We start from the raw sequence: 22,979 nt of genomic DNA, 5'->3' as shown, positions 1-22,979 counted from the left end.
GGCGGCGGGGCGGTGGTGCGACCGGGCGGCGGCGAGTGGTGGGGGCGGCGGCGCGCGTGTGTGGGGGAAACAGAGAGAGAGGGGGTGGGGAGCGCTGGCCGTTAGCTAGGTACGTTTAATCTTTGCCGTCCGCCACCTTTGCCGTCCGCTAATGTGCGCTTTGCCGTCAGCTAGCGGACGGCAAAGAGGGGGGCCGTTAAGTATTTTTTAACCAGCTCCTCAGTGGGGCCCCCCTGCCTCTTTGTCATCCGCTAGCGGACGGCAAAGATTCTTTGTCGTCGGCTAGCAGACGGCAAAGAACAGGCTGATGGCAAAGGCTTTCTTTGCCATCAGCCAGTTCTTTGCCGTATGCTTTCAGGTAGCCGATGGCAAAGAGCTGGCAGATGGCAAAGTAGCTGATTCCAGTAGTGCAAAACCCTAGCTAAACCTTTGAGCTCGAAAGCAACCCTAATTTTTCTTGCCCCAAAAATCCTGAGAAAAATCCCAATTATTATTTGTACCCTAGGGCACATTTTTGAGAAAAAATATTTCACCACTCTTTGGAATATTTTGGCTACAGAAAATAAAATCACTTCTGGGCTGAAATGGTAGTTTCTACAGCAACTACCTTTTTACTAGCTCCATTGTAGCTGGTTTTCCCTGAGCTTATTTACCTTAGTACGAGACAATAAAACCCCAAAGCTCAGCCCTTGAATCCATGTGGTTTGACCACAGTAACACCCCAAAGTTTCGGCCCAGTAACTTGACAACATCACCATTTTACTTCTACTACACCTGGAACCAAACCAAGCCATGGTAACATCTCAGTTTACTAAGGACTACACGCCAGACATCCTTCTTAGTGCTTAGGTGGCCTGATGTCACGGTCCACGCGGTGACTGCGTTCGTCCGAGCGTGCTGGCATGCCAAACGCGCGCTCTGCGCGTCGCCAGTGCCTCTGTTGAGCGCGTGCTCGCTGCTCGGCCGGCCAGAGCGTGCCACCCCTCTCCACCTCCATAACTCCACCCTGCCGCTCGCCTACGCCGGAGCTCGCTGCAGCGAGCACGGGCACGGTCCGGCCAACGGCACAATGCGCGCGCACTGTGTTCGTCTCTTTCCCCCTCGCTCCTGTGCTCGTCCGTGCCCGCGTACAGTGGTTGCGTGACCTCTGTCGCCTTCTCCATCACTCTCTGGCACCGTTCATCGTCGGGCGCCAGGGACTGGTGTCCTCCAGCGGAGCCCGAGCCCTCCTCGCCGCCCCGCCAATAAAAGCCGCCCCTCCGCAGCCTCCTAGAGCACCGCAACCACTCCCACTCCCTCCCAGAACCAGTAGAAGCCGCAGCCCGACCGGGCAGGCCACAGGCTGCCGTCCCAGAGCCGAGCTCGTCGGCGATCCCCTCTAGATCGTTCCCGCAGCTCCGGCCCCTCCTAAGCCAAGGCGACCCCGACAGGGCCTCCGCCTCTCCTCCGTGAAGCCTACCCACCTAGCTAGAGCCCCTAGAGGCACCCCAAGTCGCCGTCTTCTTCAACTCCGGCAACCCCCGCCCTCTGTCGCCGCTGGAGAGGTCAAATCCGACGCCGTCCGGCCACCGTTAGCCACGCTACGGGTACGGGCAGCTGCGCAATCGTCTTCTCCGTCGATCCCTCCCTCTCGTTCGCCTCCAAGAAGCCTCACCGCCGGTGTGAGCTCCGGCGAAGCGCTGCGCCCCTCAGTTTCCCTCTCCCCTCCCTCCGGCCTGACTAGTGGGGCCCGCTAGTCAGCCACTCATTACACGCGTGAAGCGGTATGAGTGGTGGCGCCCCGGGAGTTTACGCTTTTGACGTCACCCCCCTCTGTTTATTATTTCAAATTCATTTAAATTCCACGAGACGTCAAATGGCCATAACTTTTTATCTACAAGTCCAAATGCAGTGATTCTTTTTGCATCGTGTTCTGTGTCCAAAAATATAAAAGCACCCAGAAGATGGGATTTTTCCATGCTGTCTAGATTTCTGGTAATTTTCAGAAGGTTTCTTGATATGGTTTTGAATATTTTCAGCAGAGCCAGCTTGTCTTGAGGATCACCAAGAGCTTTGTGAACCTCATCAGTACTAAGGCAAGCCACAGTATCATTTTCATGGTGCCACTTCAATATTTATGATTTTCATACTTGAACTTATGAATATTGATGCATTTAAATTAGTTATATAATAAATTTATTCTGTTATATGCTTGTTATGTTAAAATACTTGAACTTCAGAATGTTTGAAGTAAATTTTGTTGGCTAGATAAGAAGAACTCAGTTGCAAGTAATGAATAAATAATATGGTCATAGAGTTTGATGAGTAGTTTAATTATTATTTTTCATGATGAAAAATGATGGGTGTCGGTGTCAAAACCGGCGGATCTCGGGTAGGGGGTCCCGAACTGTGCGTCTAGGCGGATGGTAACAGGAGACAAGGGACACGATGTTTTTACCTAGGTTCGGGCCCTCTCGATGGAGGTAAAACGCTACTCCTGCTTGATTGATATTGATGATATGGGTAGTACAAGAGTGGATCTACCACGAGATCAAGGAGGCTAAACCCTAGAAGTTAGCCTATGGTATGATTGTTGTTCGTCCTATGGACTAAGACCCTCCGGTTTATATAGACACCGGAGAGGGCTAGGGTTACACAGAGTCGGTTACAATGGTAGGAGATCTACATATCCGTATTGCCAAGCTTGCCTTCCACGCCAAGGAAAGTCCCATCCAGCTCAAGGGTGCCGAAGCGGCCTCTTCGACACTACGTACAAAGAGGCCTGGAGGGTGCTGTTCAAGGGCGCCGGAGCTCCCGCATCTGCTACCGAAGATCGCGGATTCAGCTCGCAGCGTCCAGCTGGCGAGGTAAGCTATGTTATCCTTTATGGGACATTCGTTTTTCATAGTTTGACTCTATGCAGGATCCAAACTCCTAATACCTTTAACGGGACTGGCAGAAGACGTCTGGACAGGTTAACTGTCCGGCTCCCCTTCCAGAAGATCCAGTGGACGCCCGTCTGACAGGGCTGCTGGTCCCGACACTTTACGTAGTGCAGGAGAAGAATGCCAAGAAGAAGGCCACGGGAACTCGAAGGAGTTCCCGACGCCAGGTGGTATCGGACTCATCGTCCGATGACTCCGAGGCGGACTCCTCCCACGAGGACGAGGAGGAGAAGAAGGAGGACTCTTCCCCAGCGGGGGGAGAGAAGAAGAGGAAGGCCTCCCCAACGAGGGAGGCCGAAGGGTCCAAGAAGGGAAGGAACCTTCCCCCGGACTGTTCCGCCAACGTCGGCGACGACGACGAGGAGTGGCCCTCAAGGGCCAAGCCCCTAGAAAGATCGTGAGTATCCGGACTCCTGGATGATTTATAATTTTTCTTTTCGCCACACGGTGTCTTTCTAATGCCGCATACAACCTGCAGTCCGGTCAAGGACGATCTTCCCGCTTCATCGAGCGGGTCCTTGGGTACGTCGGATATGGATTCTCTTCCGACCGCCTCGACCCCTTGCGACGCTGATGACACCGAGGTGGGATCCCGGGAAGGGAACCGCCAGGAGGAGGAGGCCCCGGAGGTGCCACAAGGCAACCTCCCGGACTCTGCACTAGACTCCGCACCGGAACCTGCAGTGGTTCCGGAGTCCGGCGAGCGGCCCCTTCGTAAGAAGGGCAAGACTGTGACACTGGCGGCCTCTGTCCAACCGGAGGCACTGGATAACTTGCTGGAGGCGCTCAACGGCGCTTCCATCAAAGAAGAACACAGCACTGTTATGAGTGCGGTGATTCAGAAGGTTCAGCTCGCCAAGAGCGGGCTGACCAAAGCTTGCAGCAGCCTTCTAACATGCTTTGAGGTAAGAATTTAAAGATATGTACTATAATACCACATAGACAGTAGCCCCTGATGCTCGGTTCGGTGTTCGAGAAGAAAAGCCGAACTGAGGATCTAAAAAAAAGATATACGCAGGAGTTCTAAAAAATATGTCAATACGGGATTGCAGGCTGCGCTGCTGACCTCTGCCGCACTGACTGCGGAGGTCGATGCTTTGAAGCAGAACCTTGAGCGGTCCGAGAGCGAGCTCGGCCGTGCCAAGAAGCAGCTCGAGGACAAGGAAGGTGAGTAACACCGTATTAAATTTATACCTTACAGAAAAGGATTTTGGTTGCAAGAGAAATAACAAGGATAACGTGGCTACTCCAGGGGCCACGAACGAGGTGGTGACCCTAAAGGAGGCGGTGTCCGCGGCCGAACGCAATGCGGCCGCGGAGCGAGCCGTGCGAGAGAAGCAGGAGGCGCGGGTGGCGGAGGTGCAGCAAGAGCTCCAAGATCTCATGGAAAAGCATGAGAGTATGGAGCGCGACTCAATGACTCAAGAGTCCGAGCTTGCCTCGGCTCTTGAGAGTGCCAAAGCCGCTAAGGCCGAAGCCCACAAGGCCCTCCAGGAAATCGAGGCATTGAAGAAGATAGCGGCGGGTAAGGCATTTTTCATGCAAAGCAAGAATGTGAATGTGAATTACCTATTACTTACCCGAATTCGGAGCTCTCCAGGAGCGTTCGCAGATCTGCCCCACAGCGTGTCCGATGCTGCTATTTTCTACCAGGCCGAGGAGGGGAGCTCGATGGAGAAGGTCTTCTGGTCTCAGTATGCTGAGACCGGACATCCGGTGCCCCTTAGCGACCAGCTGAAGCAGCTGGTCGAGCTCCACAAGGTAGCCGAACAGGCCATGAAGGGCCTCATGGTTCGGCTGTGGCCCAAGGAGGCCATGCCTCGGAGCTACTTCAGCCTGGTGCGGCGGCTGCTAGACACGTGTCCCTGGGTTGAGGTCGTCAAGCACTCTGCCTGCATTGAAGGTGCCCGTCGGGCCCTTGCCCGTGCAAAAGTGCACTGGGGCAGGATGGATGCTGAGAAGCTTTTGACGGACGCACCACCGGCGGGCAAGGAGTATCGTACGCCCGAAATGTACTATAAGAGTGTCCTGAAGGGTGCCCGCATGATTGCGGGTGAGTGCTCGAAAGATGTAATATTTGAGTGGACTCGCATTGTGTTATCCTGTGCGCTGAAAACTTTGTTCATATGCACTAAGCAACTCTTATTAATTTAAAATATTACCTTCTGTGCGGCCGTTTATGAAATCTGAGAGATGGCAAGTCGTCGGCTTCAGCCCCCGCACCACGAGTGCTGGGGTGTTCGGGATAAACTTGAGCGCTCTTGTTCCCATTTTTGGGTCCATCTAGGGAGGCGCTCAACACAACGAACAAGGCAACCGGACTTATAATACTTGAACACTCTCACTTAGCCATAGAATTCTATAATTTTAAATTTCGGCGAAGCCCCTATTGTTCGGAAGACCGAATTCGGGGGGCTATCCACGCCTGGGCCGGACAAAAGGCCGGTTCCTCGCTCTAAGCGGCATAAGTCTTAAGGGACTTGAAAAAACCTCTCGAACAGTGACCAGCTCTCGCCTTATCATGACGGTCAGTTTTAGCTTTCTCCACTGAGGCGCTCGCCCAGCTCAACCGGGGCGCAATCGCAGTGGTTCTCCCAGTGCTACCTTAGCCGATACAACGGAACATAAGGTACCAAAACATGGGAGCCGGGCAAACCCAACTATTGACCCAAGACATGATTCGGAGCCGATGCATATAATGCTATAAGTTCGGGGTGCCGCACTTGTGAAAGTGTTCGGACTTATCACACCATAATGTGGGGAACTTAAGCCCCTGGTGTGTTTAGCCGTACCAGAGTGTACGGATGCAACGTGTCATAAATGAACATATATATAAGAAAGAAATGCAATTATAAGCAAAAAGCGATGCATTGTTTATTCAAGGAATACTGCCATGAATGCAGAACAATACAAATAGTGCGGTAAGAAAGAGGTAGGACTATTAAACATGTCCCCTTCCAGGGGTAGGCTGCGGAATGGTGTATGAAAACGGATTTAATGCTCATAATGGAGACCACCTGGATACTCGTCGCAGCCTTTCTCCTTCCCTGGTTGTTGCATCGTGAGTTCGGCAGGTCTGCTGCCGGACAGGGCCTCTGGTGAACGGAGTCCTGTGGGTAAGAAAAAATAAGAAAGAAAAAGAGTGACACACTTGGGAGCCCCTGGTGCGGTTAAGCCGCATTCTGGGCTTGTGGTGGTCGTACCCCTCCCCCTATGCCCATGGTATCTCTAGAGAGTAGTGATGTACGCGAAGGACCAGTTTTGCAATTTTGTAAGGGCTGGGGTTGGGGCCGCATTGCTACACGTGCTTGAAATGTGCCAGGTGGTCTTGTTGTAGGTTACTCCGGGCGCGTTTGGCCGTGTCCGGTCGCTTAATGGCCGGACTCGAAAATTGCCTTAAGAGGCTGCTCTGTACTTCTGATGCGAGAGCCGCTATGTGTTCCTCCGTTCGGAGGGAGCGTTCAGTGTTTCCGTTGACCGTAATGACTCCTCGAGGGCCTGACATCTTGAGCTTGAGGTATGCATAGTGCGGCACCACGTTGAACTTTGCAAACGCGGTCCGTCCGAGCAAAGCATGATAGCCGCTGCGGAACGGAACTATATCGAAGATTAACTCCTCGCTTTGGAAGTTATCCGGGGATCCGAAGACCACTTCAAGTGTGACTGAGGCTGTACAATTGGCCTCTACACCTGGTATGACTCCTTTGAAGGTCGTCTTTGTAGGTTTAATCCTTGAGGGGTCTATGCCCATCTTGCGCACTGTATCCTGATAAAGCAGGTTCAGGCTACTGCCGCCGTCCATCAGGACTCCCTTGAGGTGAAATCCATTGACGATTGGGTCTAAAACCAATGCGGCGAATCCGCCGTGGCGTATGCTGGTGGGGTGGTCCCTTCGATCAAAGGTGATCGGGCAGGAGGACCATGGGTTGAACTTCGGGGCGACTGGCTCCATCGCGTATATGTCCCTGAGTGCACGCTTCCGCTCCCTCTTGGGTATGTGGGTTGCGTATATCATGTTCACCGTCCGCACTTGTGGGGGGAAACCTTTCTGTCCTCTATTGTTCGGCGGCCGAGTCTCTTCGTCGTCATCGCTGTGCAGCCCCTTGTCATTATTTTTGGCAATTAACTTGCCTGCCTGCTTGAATACCCAACAATCCCTGTTGGTGTGATTAGCTGGCTTTTCGGGGGTGCCGTGTATCTGGCACAAGCGGTCGAGTATTCGGTCCAAATTGGACAGACCCGGAGTGGTTCTTTTGAATGGCTTTTTCCGCTTACCGGGTTTGGAGCCTCTGAATCCTGCATTGACCGCCGTATCCTCAGTATTGTCGCCGTTAACGCGGCGTTTGTTCTTGTTGCGACGCGACCTGCCATTGTGGTCCTTGGTATCCGGACTGCCAGAATTTTTGCTGAGGTTGTTACTGCAGGCTAGCCGGCTGTCCTGTCCCGCGCAGAAGCGGGTCATGAGGGATGTGAGGGCTGCCATGGATTTCGGCTTTTCCTGTCCTAGGTGCCGGGCGAGCCACTCATCGCGGATGTTATGTTTGAAGGCTGCGAGGGCCTCTGCATCTGGACAGTCAACTATTTGATTTTTCTTTGTCAAGAACCGTGTCCAGAACTGTCTGGCCGATTCGTCTGGCTGCTGAATTATGTGGCTTAGGTCATCGGCGTCTGGGGGTCGCACATATGTGCCCTGGAAGTTATCAAGGAATGCGGCTTCCAGGTCCTCCCAACACCCAATTGATTCTGCTGGCAAGCTATTAAGCCAATGCCGAGCTGGTCCTTTAAGCTTGAGTGGGAGGTATTTGATGGCGTGGAGGTCATCGCCGCGGGCCATATGGATGTGGAGGAGATAGTCCTCGATCCAAACCGCGGGGTCCGTTGTGCCATCATAGGATTCAATGTTTACGGGTTTGAACCCTTCAGGGATTTGATGATCCATTACTTCATCTGTGAAGCATAGTGGGTGTGCGGCGCCTCTATATTGGGCTATATCACGACGTAGCTCAAGCGAGCTTTGTCTGCTGTGTTCGGCCCGGCCGGAGTTGCTGTATCCGGCGCGATGGTAGTAGTCGTGCATCGTGGGCCGCCCACGCGATCCGTAGATCGATCTTGATTGTCTTACCTTATCCTCCAATATGTCTCGCAAGTCCGGCGCATTCCCCCGTGGCTTCGTACTTTTCGAGCGGTGCCAGGGTACGGTTCTGGTGGAGGGCCTAGAGGACTCTCTGTCGCGGCCACAAGGTGGTCAGTCAGCCGTATTGTGCGCTGGTGATGCAGGTTTGTATGCCTCCTCCTCTAGTCGGGGGAGCAGCTTGCGTTTGGGGTAGCTTTTGGAGGGGCGTTCGAGTTCATACTCTTCGGCCGCGAGGACTTCAGTCCATCTGTCGGCTAGCAGTTCTTGATCAGCTCTAAGTTGTTGCTGCTTTTTCTTTAGGTTATTTGCGGTGGCCATAAGCCTGTGTTTGAAACGCTCTCGTTCGACGGGATCCTCGGGCACAACGAATTTGTCGTCGTCGAGGCTTGCCTCGTCTCCGGAGGGAGGCATGTAATTATCATCCCCGACCTCTTCGTCTGCCACTCTCTCGTGAGGGCTGGCTTCTCCGTCCTCCTGTGCTGAATCTTTCTGGAGGGGGTTGTCTTCGGCACTTTCTGGGGTGTTATTATCTCCGGTGCCGGAATCTCCATTCTTGCTGTACCGGGATTTAGAGCGGCGCCGCTGACGCCAGCGCTTGGGCTGTTTTTTGGAGGAGTCTTCCTCCACTGCTTCTTAGCCATTCCCATCCTTTGGGATGTCCACCATGTATATGTCGTATGACGAGGTGGTCTTCCAGTGGCCCGAAGGTGCTGGTTCTTGTTCGTCTCCGGCATCGTCGTCCATACCGTCGATGTCTTCGGAGTTGTAGTCTAGCATCTCGGTTAGATCGTCGACAGTGGCTACAAAGTGGGTGGTGGGTGGGCTTTCAATTTCTTCATCGTCCGCATCCCATCTGTCATGGCCGCAGTCCGGCCAGGGCTCTCCTGATAACGAGAGATACCTTAGCAATTCAGGATGTCACCAAAAGGTGAGTGTTGAAAGATGTCCGCAGCGGTGAACTCCATGATCGGCGCCCAATCGGATTCGATTGGAGGGGGCGCGGGAGGTTCGGAGTCCGGAGAGGAGTCCGGCACCTCGAAGTCACTAGCCTCATGAGGGACAAAGTCAGTATTCGGCTCCATCGCTGTAGAGGTTGCAGCCCCCGAGGCAGTGTCTAGCCACCCATCCTCGATCTGCGCAGTCGGCTCCGAATTGAGGGTCGGAGCGGACTTATGTGCGGCCTCCAGGGCACTGTCCGACAGCAGAGCTAAATCATGCCCATCGTGACAGTGCGGCACGCTCGGCTGTGGCTCGCATCTGTCAAAGATCAAGTCTCCGCGGATGTCGGCTGTGAAGTTCAGGCTTCCAAATCTGACCTGATGGCCAGGGGCGTAGCTCAATCTACTCCAGATGGCCAAGCGAATTGGCCCGCAGTGCAAAGCCACCGAATACGAAGATCTGTCCGGGGAGAAAAGTCTCACCCTGGACCGCGTCGTTATTGATGATCGAAGGAGCCATCAAGCCTATCGGTGACGACACAGAGGAACTCTCAATGAAAGCACCAATGTCGGTGTCAAAACCGGCGGATCTTGGGTAGGGGGTCCCGAACTGTGCGTCTAGGCGGATGGTAACAGGAGACAAGGGACACGATGTTTTTACCCAGGTTCGGGCCCTCTCGATGGAGGTAAAACCCTACTCCTGCTTGATTGATATTGATGATATGGGTAGTACAAGAGTGTATCTACCACGAGATCAAGGAGGCTAAACCCTAGAAGCTAGCCTATGGTATGATTGTTGTTCGTCCTATGGACTAAAACCCTCCGGTTTATATAGACACCGGAGAGGGCTAGGGTTACACAGAGTCGGTTACAATGGCAGGAGATCTACATATCCGTATTGCCAAGCTTGCCTTCCACGCCAAGGAAAGTCCCATCTGGACATGGGACGAAGTCTTCAATCTTGTATCTTCATAGTCTTGGAGTCTGGCCGATGATGATAGTTCGGCTATCCGGACACCCCCTAGTCCAGGACTCCCTCAATGTGATTTTAACCAGAGTGGTAGCATGTGTTGATGATGGCTCCGTAGGAGCGTGGCTGATGTAGTTATTTGCATGGTTATGTGATTCATATGTTAAGTGATGCACAGTATGGCATTATGACACTGGTTATTTTCACATTAAGTTGAACCTGATTAATAACTCACCTTGAATATGTTGTTGACCGGGTCATGGTGCCGCTGAAACGAGTCTTTCCCAGTGTAGCCACATTTGCCGGTATGGGACGGCCTTAATGCATTTCATTGTCGTGCCTCTGGTCAGTGCCTCCATTTAGGGAAGATTATGGGCGTGCTGTACCCTGGCCCGGTAGGCAAGCATAACCTTGTGAGCCCGTCGTTAAGTTAATTTTGGTACCGGGTCCCAGAGTGGATCGTGGCCACCACAGTGGTCGAGGTGTCTGGAGGTAGATACGGGGCCACCCAGGACTAGCCCGTTGGGGTCTGAGTCGGAAGGGTCGGGAGAGTGTCATGACAATGAAATCGTTTCGTCGGAACGCTGTTGGTCCACCCGAATGGGAGTACGAGGCCATGGGTTCCGTAGTGTGGGTACAGTGTACTAACCCCTGCAGAGTGTTTTTAATCTATCGATAGCCGAGTCCACGGTTACGGACACGCTCGAAAGTAGGGTACACCATGGGTCAACACTTAATATAATATGCACACTAAATTATACTAAGGATGGCAGTGAGGCCATCGTGTTGAGTTGGCGATGAGTTGGTCGGGTTGTGATCACCGTAAGGATCACGGGCCATGAGTTGGTCGGGTTGTGATTGCCGTAAGGATCACGGGCCATGAGTTGGTCGGTTTGTGATCGCCGTAAGGATCACGGGCCATGAGTTGGTCGGGTTGTGATCGCCGTAAGGATCACGAGTGTGTTTTGATATTAGCATGTTTATTGGTCACATCTGGTAAGCAAGTCGGGAGAATGAGTACCAGTTGAGCATAGTCATGACATGTTGAATATATGGTTGCGTTGTTGCGTAATTGGTTAAATATCATGATATTATCTGTCATTATGTTTATACTTATTGTGAGCTTGCAAGTACATTCAATGTACTGACCTGGAGTGTCATGCCAGATTTCAGGAAAGTCCCGTTGGAAAGGAGTGATGTGCGAGTCTAGACCGTGTCCCCATCGGTGTCCTTGTGCTATGGAGTCCCGCTACGACGTTGTTCCGCTGCCGAATAGTTGACATGATCGAGGCCCCTTTATGTTCACTAAATAATGTACATATTGTTCAGCCGCACTGTGTGTGCCGCTTGGCCTCGCTAACTGTTGTAATATAAACTATGCTCCGCTAGCATGAATAAAGCGGTTATTTTATGTACCATGTTGTTGTGTGTTGCCAGAAGACAAGGTCTCTGGGCTGGCAATGCAAGGTAAACCGGTCGCTCTGAGCCGGAGTGCCACAACGCTTGGTATCAGAGCCGCGCTGACTGTAGGCCACGCTAGACTAAGCCGAGTTAACTGGACGCTAGATACGAGTTGTACCTGAGTGTCGGTAATAACTGTAGCTGGTTGTTGCACTGCATGCAGTGATTTTAATTTTCTATGCTAACCTGCTAATGGTTGTGTGTGTAGATGGCTCCGGTACTGTATCCGTGCCAGTTGCAGCTGATGCCGTACACGTCGCCGCATCTCCTTCGTAATGTGTGGCGTCGGTGGTACCCTCACGGAGACGATCCAGTCTATCGTGTGTACCGGGAGTGCCTAGCTGACTCAGTGTATGAGTATCACGCCGTGGTTACTCTGCGCACTAGTTCTGATTCTAGCTCTTACACTCGTACCTCTCGTAGCGGCTACGCTTCTTCCGCTTCTCAGGCTGTCCAGTTTGCTGCATTCGAGATACTTGTTGAGCTCCGCTACAACGAGGTTCGGATGCAGAATCACCCAGGTTTCCATTACTACCCTTCTCTCCACGATAATGGTCGTGTTTGTTTCCCTATCATCGATCCGGAGTCTGATAGTGTAGCTAGCCACCTTTCTTGCTACATCACTGCTAGCTATCTTCTGATCTATGAGCTGGCTCACGAGCTGAGTCGTGCCCGTACCGCTTTAGCCTCTACTTTAGTCTCTGCTCGCTCAGGCACTACTCCTCTATCTGTAGGATTTACTCCCTACGTTCCTGTCAGTTCTAGATCCCTTGTTTCTCCGATTACTCCTCCGAGTAGCTCGGGCACTGCTGTTGTGGTTCCGCTTAGTGCTCCTGCTGAATGGGTTTCACTCCTTGCCACTCCTGCTGCCCCGATGATCCACCCTCCACCTGCCCCAGAGGGAGAGCCCTCGAGGCAGCGTCGTCGTGTCACTTTTAACCCGGAGGTCTCCGTTAACCCCGTCAGTTCTGGATCCGAGTCCGCTTCAGGAGAGGACCCCGCAGCACCAGCAGAGCAATAGAGTTTCCGAGTATTCTCAGTAGTGGGGATGGAGTATGGATGTAGTCGTACGAGTCATGATGTTTCGTTTCATGTATGAGGGTAGTTGGACCTGGCATGTTGTTATCTTTCATGTATGAGTCTATGTATAATTATGTTGGACTTTATTTTATTTGCCGTATTTTCTTCGTCTTTTCGGTTTCACTTGGATTTTGTTGCTGGCTTCTCCCCAGTTTTTGTTGAATGCTTCTCCTCTCGGTTGCGTTGACTTGGGAAAAATCATATTAGGATGACGCGGGGAGGCTGCAGTAGCAACGTTCGCGAGGGTTCTCCTGTTCGGCGTTCCGCACGACAGGCAGGACAATCACCCGAGCCGTACGTTCCACCACCGCCTCCACCGCCAAATCCGCCCTCCACCGAGCAAATTATTCGTACGTTTGAGGAACGACGAAACAATGATCTGATGGAAATATTCAAAAGTATTCAAGCAATGGTTGGACAGAATGGAAATCAGCCCGTCCCTCACTCCAAGTTATCTAATTTTCAAAGGACTAAGCCTCCCAGTTTCAGTCAGGCCATTGATCCCTTGGATGCAGATGATTGGTTGAGAACTATGGAAAAGAAACTTGAGGTTGCTCGAACTGATGAAGAGGATAAAGTTCCATTTGTAACACATTATCTGGAAGGCGCTGCTGCTATATGGTGGAAAATGAAAAAGCCATAGGGACTGAGAATGAAGCCATTACCTGGTCAAGATTCAAGGAGCAATTCCGGAAATACCACATCCCTGCGGGAATTATGAAGACTAAGCAGCGTGAATTTCTCGCGCTCCTCCAAGGAAGTCAGTCAGTGGGAGAATATTTGCAGAAATTCAATCGCCTGTCACGTTACTCTCAATATGACGTGGCCACTGAAGAAAGGAAGATAGACCGATTTCTTGGTGGATTAAACCCGCAACTTCACAGTGCTCACAGTGTGTTCGATTTTCCAGATTTCCAAACCTTGGTGAACAAGGCTTTCATTGCTGAAAGGGAACACAAGCTTGTGTCAGATATTAAGTCTACCCATAATGATCACAAGCGCAAGTTTGAGCCCAAGAAGGAAATGCAACCAGTGCAGAAGGTTCATACCTGGCAGCCAACTCCGGTGGCATACCAGCCTAGTTGGCAACAGAATGTTAACAAGAGCACCACCCAAGTCAAGAATGGCATGCTCAACCCAGTTATGGAGAATCGCCTGCGCAACAATTCCTGTTACAGTTGCGGACAAAACGAACATTATGCCAAACAGTGTCCCAAGAACAACTGGATCAATGCTTCGTTCAAGCCTCAAATCCATTATTTGGAAGCCGGTCCAAGTCAGCACAACGTCACGAGATACGTTCATCACATTTCAGCCGACAAATCCCAAGAAAATCCCGAAGTCGTCATTGGTATGTTCCCTGTTAATAACATACCTGCAGTAATTTTATTTGACTCTGGGGTTTCCCACTCTTTTATTTCTCGGAGTTTTGTTGCCCAAAACAAATTTCCTTGCTTGCTTTTGGGCAAGAATATGCTGGTACAAACCCCGGGATCTCTTATTCAAAACAATCTTGTCTGCCGCAATCTGGAAGTCAGTATTAACGGAATCCGTTTTCCAACGTCTTTGATACTTATTGAGTCTGATAAATTGGATGTTATCTTGGGTATGAATTGGCTGACTCAGTACCAAGTATGCATAAATTGTGCGACCCGAGAAGTCAACTTGACCAGACAAGATGGACAAGCTACCAAGTTTATTGCTCATAGGAGCATACCCTCCAAGGAAATGGATTTTACAGCAATAGCAGAAATGGAATTAATTCCGGTGGTCAGTGAGTTTCCTGATGTATTGCCAGAAGAACTGCCAGGCATGCCACCTGATCGAGAGCTTGAGTTTGCAATAGAACTTGTGCCTAGAACCACACCAATACACAAGAAATATTATCGTATGCCATCCTCCGAATTAGTGGAGCTAAAGAAACAACTTGATGAAATGCTGCAAAAAAGGATATATCCGTCCCAGTTCCTCACCATCGGGATCACCTGCTATTTTTGTGGACAAGAAAGATGGCAGCCTTCGTATGTGTGTGGACTACCGGCAGTTAAATGATGTCACGATAAAAAACAAATACCCTCTGCCAAGAATTGATGATTTGTTTGATCAGCTCAGTGGAGCCAAGGTATTCTCAAAGATTGATTTGCGGACTGGATATTACCAGGTCAAAATTAAAAAGGAGGATATTCCCAAGACCGCGTTCACCGCTCGCTACAGTCTCTATGAATATACCGTCATGTCCTTCGGCCTCACCAACGCCCCCGCCTTCTTCATGCACATGATGAATAAAGTGTTCATGGATTTCCTCGATAAGTTCGTGGTTGTCTTCATCGATGATATACTTTTTACTCAAGAAACAAAGAAGAGCAGAAGGGACACCTCCGCGCAGTGTTAAAACGACTCCGTGAGCACAAGTTATACGCCAAATTCAGTAAATGCTAGTTTTGGCTCAAACAAGTTGGATTCCTCGGGCATGTGCAATCCGCTGAGGGTATAGCCGTGGACCCAAGCAAAGTAAAAGATGTGCTCAAATGGTTGCCACCCGCCACCGTATCTCAGATCCGGAGTTTTTTGGGACTAGCCGGATACTACCGCCGTGTCATTGAAGTGTTTTCCAAGATTGCTAAGCCCATGATGGAGCTACTCAAAAAGGATAAGAAGTTTGAATGGACTTCGGACTGTGAGAAAAGTTTCACCGAGTTGAAGAACGCTTGACAACTGCGCCAGTATTAACAGTTCCAGATATCTACCGCAGCTTTGACGTATACTATGACGCTTCCCGGCAAGGACTAGGATGCGTACTTATGCACGATGCTAATGTAGTAGCTTATGCCTCACGGCAGCTATGACCCCATGAAGGAAATTACCCCACTCATGATTTGGAATTGGCCGCGGTAGTTCATGGTTTAAAAATTTGGAGACACTACCTCATCGAAAAAAGGTGCCAAATTTTTACCGATCGCAAAAGTCTCAAATACATATTTACTCAGCCGGATTTAAATCTCCGTCAGCGAAGATGGCTGGAGTTGGTCAAGGATTATGATCTTGGAATAAATTATCATCCGGGTAATGCCAACATGGTTGCCGATGCACTCAGTCGAAAGCCCGTCAGTTTAAACGTCATGTTGGTATCTTTGCCTTCCAAACTTAAAGAAGAGATTGCTCAGCTCAACCTGGTCATAGTTGAGGCTGGCCTTGCCAATATCCTGACGGTTACCCCTACTCACGAAGAAGAAACGCATCCAGTGTTCCGATGCCGATCTGCAGAAACGCATCCAGTGTTCCGATTTCTCGAAGGATCAGTGCGGTACACTCCGATTCAGGGGAAGGATTTGTGTGCCTAATCAAGCTGACCTGAAGCAGAAAATTCTGTCAGAAGCCCAAGAATCCTCATATTGAATCCACCCTGGAGGTACGAAAATGTATGAAGACCTTCAAAAATATTGTGGTGGGATGGAATGAAGAAAGACATTGCTTATTTCGTGGCATGTTGCGACATATGCAACAAAGTTAAGGCAGAACATCAGAAACCAGCTAGACTTCTCCAACCACTGCCTGTGTCACAATAGAAATGGGACGATGGTTGTATGGATTTCATCACGGGACTACCTAGGACCCGACGAGGCAATAATGCGATCTGGGTCATAGTGGATACATTAACCAAGGTGGCCCACTTCCTCCCAATCAAAACCTCATACTGAGCAGATGAGCTCGCACGACTGTATGTATCCAGGATTGTCAGTTTGCATGGAGTTCCCCAAACCATCACTTCTGACCGGGGTTCCCTTTTCACCTCTGCTTTTTGGTCCCGTCTCCATTAGGCCCGCGGGACGGAATTGAAATACAGTACTGCTTATCATCCTCAGACGGATGGGCAAACAGAAAGAGTAAATCAGATACTCGAAGATATGCTCCGAGCCTGTGTTTTGGCCCAAGGACCCCAATGGGAAGATTGCTTGCCGTACGCCGAGTTCTCGTATAACAAGGGGTTCCAGACCAGTTTAAAGATGTCACCATATGAAGCGTTGTATGGCCGTAAGTGCCGCACTCCATTAAATTGGTCTCAGACCGGAGATAGTCGTATTTTCGGAACATATCTCATGCTGGAAGCTGAAAATCAAGTCAAGGACATCCGAGACAGATTACAATTGGCCAAATCGCGACAGAAAAGTTATTACGATGCAAAGCACCGACAGATCAGTTTTGAACCCGGAGAACATGTCTACCTTCGAGTCACGCCCATGAAAGGAATAAAAAGGTTCCAAACCCGTGGGAAATTGGCACCCATGTTTATTGGTCCATTTCCAGTTATGACGCGAGTAGGTGCTGTGGCATATCAGTTGGAATTGCACCTTGAGCTGTTAGACGTGCACAACGTGTTCCACGTTTCACAACTGCCATGGTGCATCTCACCACCCGATAAAAAAGACCGATTTGGCAGAGAGAGAGCTGGCAAAGGACTTGACCTATGAAGAGATGCCAGTGAAAATTTTGGATCAGATGGAAAGGGTCACTCGCAGTAAGTCATGAAAGTTTTACAAGGTCCAATGGATGCATCATAACGAGTCAGGATCAACCTGTGAATCAGAAGAATTTCTAAGGGCATGCTATCTAGAATGGTTTTCCCAAGCAACTGAATCTCGAGGACGAGATTCATTCTAAGTGGGGGAGGTCTATGACAGCCTGGTTTTTGCCCTCTTTTCTTTGCTTGATTTTCAGTTGAGTTGGTTTTGAATTTGGAGTTTTGAATCATTTCATTTGGACTAAACCACTTGGGTACCCCTTGATTTTCACCCAAGTGTTCCCTCTCCTCACCAAAACCATCATTTCACCCCTGGCCAACCCAACAATATTGCTTGGAATATTTTTCTTAAATGAAAAATATTCATTTTGGGCATCCAAAACACTAGCTAAACCTTTGAGCTCCAAAGCAACCCTACTTTTTCTTGCCCCAAAAATCCTGAGAAAAATCCCAATTATTCTTTGGACCCTAGGGCACATTTCTGAGCAAAATATTTCACCACTCTTTGGAATATTTTGGCTACAGAAAATAAAATCACTTCTTGGCTGAATGGTAGTTTCTACAGCAACTACCTTTTAACTAGCTCCATTGTAGATGGTTTTCGCTGAGCTTATTTACCTTAGTAAGAGACAGTAAAACCCCAAAGCTCAGCCCTTGAATCCCTGTGGTTTGACCACAGTAACTTGACAACATCACCATTTTATTTCTACTGCACCTAGAACCAAACCAAGCCATGGTAATATCTCAGTTTACTAAGGACTACACGCCAGACATCATTGTTAGTCCGTAGGTGGCCTGATGACACAGTCCACGCGGTGAGCGCGTTCGTCCGAGCGTGCTGGCATGCCAAACGCGCGCTCTGCGCGTCGCCAGCGCCTCTGTTGAGCGCGTGCTCACTGCTCGGCCGGCCAGAGCGTGCCACCCCTCGCCTCCATCCTCGTCTCCACCTCCATAACTCCACCCTGCCGCTCGCCGACGCTGGAGCTCGTCGCAGCGAGCACGGGCACGGTCCAGCCAACGGCACAGTGTGCGTGCACTGTGTTTGTCTCTTTCCCCCTCGCTCCTGTGCTCTTCCGTGCCCGCATACAGTGGTTGCGTGACCTCCGTCGCCTTCTCCATCGCTCTCGTGCACCGTTCGTCGCCGGGGATAGGTGTCCTCCGGCGGAGCCCGAGCCCTCCTCGACGCCCCGCCTATAAAAGTCGCCCCTCCGCAGCCTCCTGGAGCACCGCAACCACTCCCACTCCCTCCTAGACTAGTAGAAGCCGCAGCCCGGCTGGACAGGCCGTGGTCTGCCGTCCCGGAGCCGAGCTCGCCGGCGATCCCCTCTAGATCGTTCCTACAGCTCCGGACCCTCGTAAGCCAAGGCGGTTGTCGGTGTCAAAACCGACGGATCTCGGGTAGGGGGTCCCGATCTGTGCATCTAGGCTGATGGTAACAGGAAGCAAGGGACACAATGTTTACCCAGGTTCGGGCCCTCTCGATGGAGGTAAAACCCTACTTCCTGCTTGATTAATATTGAAGATATGAGTAGTACAAGAGTAGATCTACCACGAGATCATAGAGGCCAAACCCTAAGAGCTAGCCTATGATGGTATGATTGTAATTGTGATCGGCCTTCTAAGGACCAACCTCTCCGGTTTATATAGACACCGGAGAGGGCTAGGTTTTACATGTAGTCGGTTACAAGGAAGGAAACACAATATCCGGATCGCCAAGCTTGTCTTCCACGCAAAGGAGAGTCCCATCCGGACACGGGCCGAAGTCTTGAGTCTTGTATCTTCACGCTTCAATAGTCCGGACGATGTATACAGTCCAGCTGTCCGGATACCCCCTAATCCAGGACTCCTTCAGTAGCCCCTGAACCAGGCTTCAATGACGATGAGTCCGGCACGCAGTCTTGTCTTCGGCATTGCAAGGCGGGTTCCTTCTCCGAATACTCCAAGGTAATTATCGAACAAATAAACATGGCATGAATACTTCATAAATTATAGATACATTGGAGATGTATTAGTACACAACATGCAAATCAAGTCGGATGATCGATAAGAAATGAATCATGAGGTCTCTGGCCATGCAATGTTACGGAACCGTGAACACGGAATGGCTTGTTTGAGTGATGACCTAGTGTGAACTCTGCAGGTACATTTTTTTAATGGTGCGCTTTATTACTTAAACTGGACAACTGCCCGTGCGTTGCTACGGGGATAATAAATTTACTGGGCATTTGCATTTCGTTATGGATATGCTTGATTCCATTGAAGTCTACATATCCATCTTCCATGTAGTTCACTATTTTCCATGTTAAATGTAAAAAGTATTCATATGTCAAATGGAAGGTAGGAAGAATATCGTACCCAGATTTCTTCATATCAGTATCACCGATGACAACATTAGCGGACTTGCCGCTCTTCTCATGTTCGCGCTCCTCAAAGAGGTTAGGATACTTCGGAGCCCAGTGATTAGGATCACCGCAGACATGGCAAAGTCCCTTCCCCTTCTTATGAGAATTCTTCTTGGAGTTGGTAGAATGTGACGGCTTGTTCTTTGTATCAAACTTGCCTTTGCCTTGTGTTTTGTTCTTGTTATTTTTGAACTTGTTGCGTTGGAAGTTCTTCTTCTGTACCATGTGGGCACTCGAAGCTCCCTCAGCAACTCGAGCACGGGTGTCCGTTGTTCTCGCATTCTCTTCAACATAAAAATTACCAATGAGATCCGCAACGGAAAACTCCTATCTCTTGTGTTTCAGAGAAGTAGCAAAATTGTTCCATGAAGGTGGAAGCTTGGCAATGATGCCTTCGGCAACAAATTTGTCCAGCAACACACACTTAAAGTACTCGAGTTCCTTTGCGAGCGACTGTATCTCATGAGCTTGCTGTACAATAGAGCGCTCATCAGTCATCTTGTAGTCATATAATTGCTCCATGACGTACAACTCGCTGCCGGCGTCTGATGCACCAAACTTGGCCTCGAGCGCAGCCCACATTTACTTGCCGTTGTCAAACGACATATACGAATCCACCATTATATCATCAAGAACACTCAGAAGAGTGCCTTGAAAGAGAGTATCGATCTTCTCAAAAGCTTCCAGATGTGCTGGATTAAGATTGCCCTCACGCTTGCCCTTAGTGGCGTCATAGCAGTACATGGTACGAAACCAGTAAGCTGCTCTCGTGCGCCACTCGGAGTAAATTGCCTATAATCAGGTTTTTGGATCGTCGGAAATATGAGCAAATTACTACGAGATTTAATCCGAATAAACATAAGATAAATCATGACTGCAATAGCAGAGATTAAACTAATCATGCGAACTAGCATAGTAGATGAACAGATCACATCTAGGGCACATACTAGAAACATGAATTCTATCACGATCTCGAACAAGAAGGATAGAATGACATACGGTGCAGCGGGAGCAGCACCGCCGGCGTTGATGTTGTCACCCATGTCGTCGAGGATGAGGTTGCCGAGGTCGGGGAAGAAGTCATTGTTGGCGAAGTCGTCGCTGCCAGCAGTCGCGCAAGTGTGCTCCCCAAAAACCAGATCACCCCTCTCCCGCACAGGATCACGAGAGATGGGGTTTCGGAGGCCTGCTGTCCCTTCTTGCGGTGCACGCCGAAAGGAGGGATGGAGAAGACTTGCTTGGTGTTGCAATGATCTAGAACGGTGGTGTGAAACCATACGATATTGCAGCGGCTAGGGTAGACGTCTGCCTGACTATATAGTGCGGGCCGGGTAGGTTGTGGGAGTAAACCCCACGTCCGAGTCGTGATCCAAAAGAATCGGAAACAGTTCAGTAATTAACATGTCCATTAATTATTTAATAACTCATTATTTTTTCCTGAGCAGCAAAAATATAGACAACGTGCATAGCTCTGTCCTCGGCTCGGCGCATCGTGATGAGGCGTGGCGTGGCGAGGCGAGCGAGGAGGAGCGCGCGTGTAGGTCTACTCTTCTCATGGTCATACAAGTGGTAGAAGAGCTCACCTTATAGAGAGGTGCAACTCTCACTCAACTTACATGGTGGGACTAAACTTTAGTCTCACTCATTCCACTCACATGTGTGTATGAATGGGCCAAGAGAATTTCAGAATTTTAATTGGGCTTTGGGCCAAAGGTCTACTAGCAAAATTTCAACAGATAGTGGACCCACAAAAACGGAAGAAGTACATATTTTTTAACACAACACAAAGGCAGACGCTCAAACACACACATGCACTCACCCCTATGAACGCATGCACACACGTCCTAACCCTATGAGCACCTCGAAGAGACTGAGCCGACATATCATAATGAGATTGATTAACTCGCCACAGATGCCTTCGTAGTCGACGTGTAGATCTCCTCCCACTAAACACACATTACCGGAATGCTTGAAATAAATCCAGGAAAAATATGAGCACGAGTGTCAGGTCTAGGACTTGAACTCTCGTGCGCTGGAATACCATTGTCTTCCTAAACATCCAACCATAGATTTGTTCACAGAAGAAGTAAATAGTGGACTCGAAACTATGGGTATAAGTCATGTTTGGTCATGTCTATGTTATACCTTGGTTAGATTTGGAGCTTGCTCATGCCGAAGTGCCAGCAAGCATGCACCTTCCTATATTATTTTGAGATTGTATTAAAATTTGCAAGAGATTTAGACAAGTATAAATCCTTCAATCAAATAGATCCTTCAAGGGAAAATACTTCATAATTAAAGTTTTGTTTGCAATAATATGAGATAACTAGGGTAGATTGTAGATATCACGTGAAACCACACATAAATTTAAATATATTTCACAAGTATAAACCGCTCATTTAAATATATCCTTCCTTTATTTAGTTTTTAGTTTAAAAGTCTACAGTTAAAGTTTTTCCCAACAAGAAAATATGGGATAAAGCACCCAGACGTAGCCACTACCTCCTCGTGCAAAAAAACAGCTAGGGTTTCTGCCTCTCGCCGGTACTGAGGCAGCTTTGCCTCGTCTCCAGTTGCCCTAGGGCCATGGAGGTGCGGTGGATCCTGCCAAAGGCCGGCAGGAAGGCTTCATTTTTAGTCGTTCCTTTTGGTTTTGTTAGGGTTTCACTACTAGGGAAATGCTTATACATAGGAGTTCAACAGTAGCGCTTGTTCAAGGAAAGCGTTGCTGCTACATAGCAGTAGCGCTTCGGCAGCATGGGCGCTGCTACTATGATCATAGCAGCAGCGCTGAACCTATAAAAGGTGCTACTACTACAATTGACAGACCGTTTCCAGGTATGCTAGGGATCGTGGTAGTGCTCACTTTCCGAAAGCACTACTACTATGAATCTTAGCAATAGCGCTTTTTACCCGACCAGCGCTACTGATAAATTTAGTCCCCCTCCTAGACCAAAGTTTAGTCCCACCTCGCACCACGAACAGAATTTTTACCACCTTAAATATGGTGCTTCTCAAACCATCACAACCACTTGGTCTTCATTCAACTCTATGTGTAGGATCTGTGGCCGCAATAGGAAGATTGGTATTGACAATTCAGATTCTATACAAAAAGATTGACGATGACCAATGCATTTTTTAATTTGATGCCTTTTTTACATGCTAACGATCATAGCCTTAGTAGTAGCGCTCGTTAAGAAAAAACGCTACTGCTAATGATTGTAGCAGTAGCGCTGTTTACGGACAAGCGCTACTACTACGGGTATCTTATCCACGCCGCGCGCGTCCGTCACTCTCCCTCACACACTCTCATCTCCACTCGTCGCACGTCGTCACCGCCGTTGACCGCCGTCGCCCCCATGGTGCTGCCTCCCTCCCTTCCTCCTCCTCTCGCCGCCCTCTCCTCCCTCCTTCAGTCCTCCTCTCGCCGCCCTCATCTCTCCCTCCTCCCGCGGCCATCCTCTCTCCTCCCTCTCCGCCGGCGGCCCCTCCCATCCTCCTCCTCCCTCTCCAGCGACCCCCTCCTCCTCCTCCTCCTCCCTCCTCCCTCT

The sequence above is a fragment of the Triticum dicoccoides genome, chromosome 2B (genome assembly GCF_002162155.2).
Source record: "Triticum dicoccoides isolate Atlit2015 ecotype Zavitan chromosome 2B, WEW_v2.0, whole genome shotgun sequence".
Taxonomy (NCBI): domain Eukaryota; kingdom Viridiplantae; phylum Streptophyta; class Magnoliopsida; order Poales; family Poaceae; genus Triticum; species Triticum dicoccoides.
The sequence above is the reverse complement of the archived record's forward strand: the minus strand, read 5'-3'. Positions refer to the sequence as shown.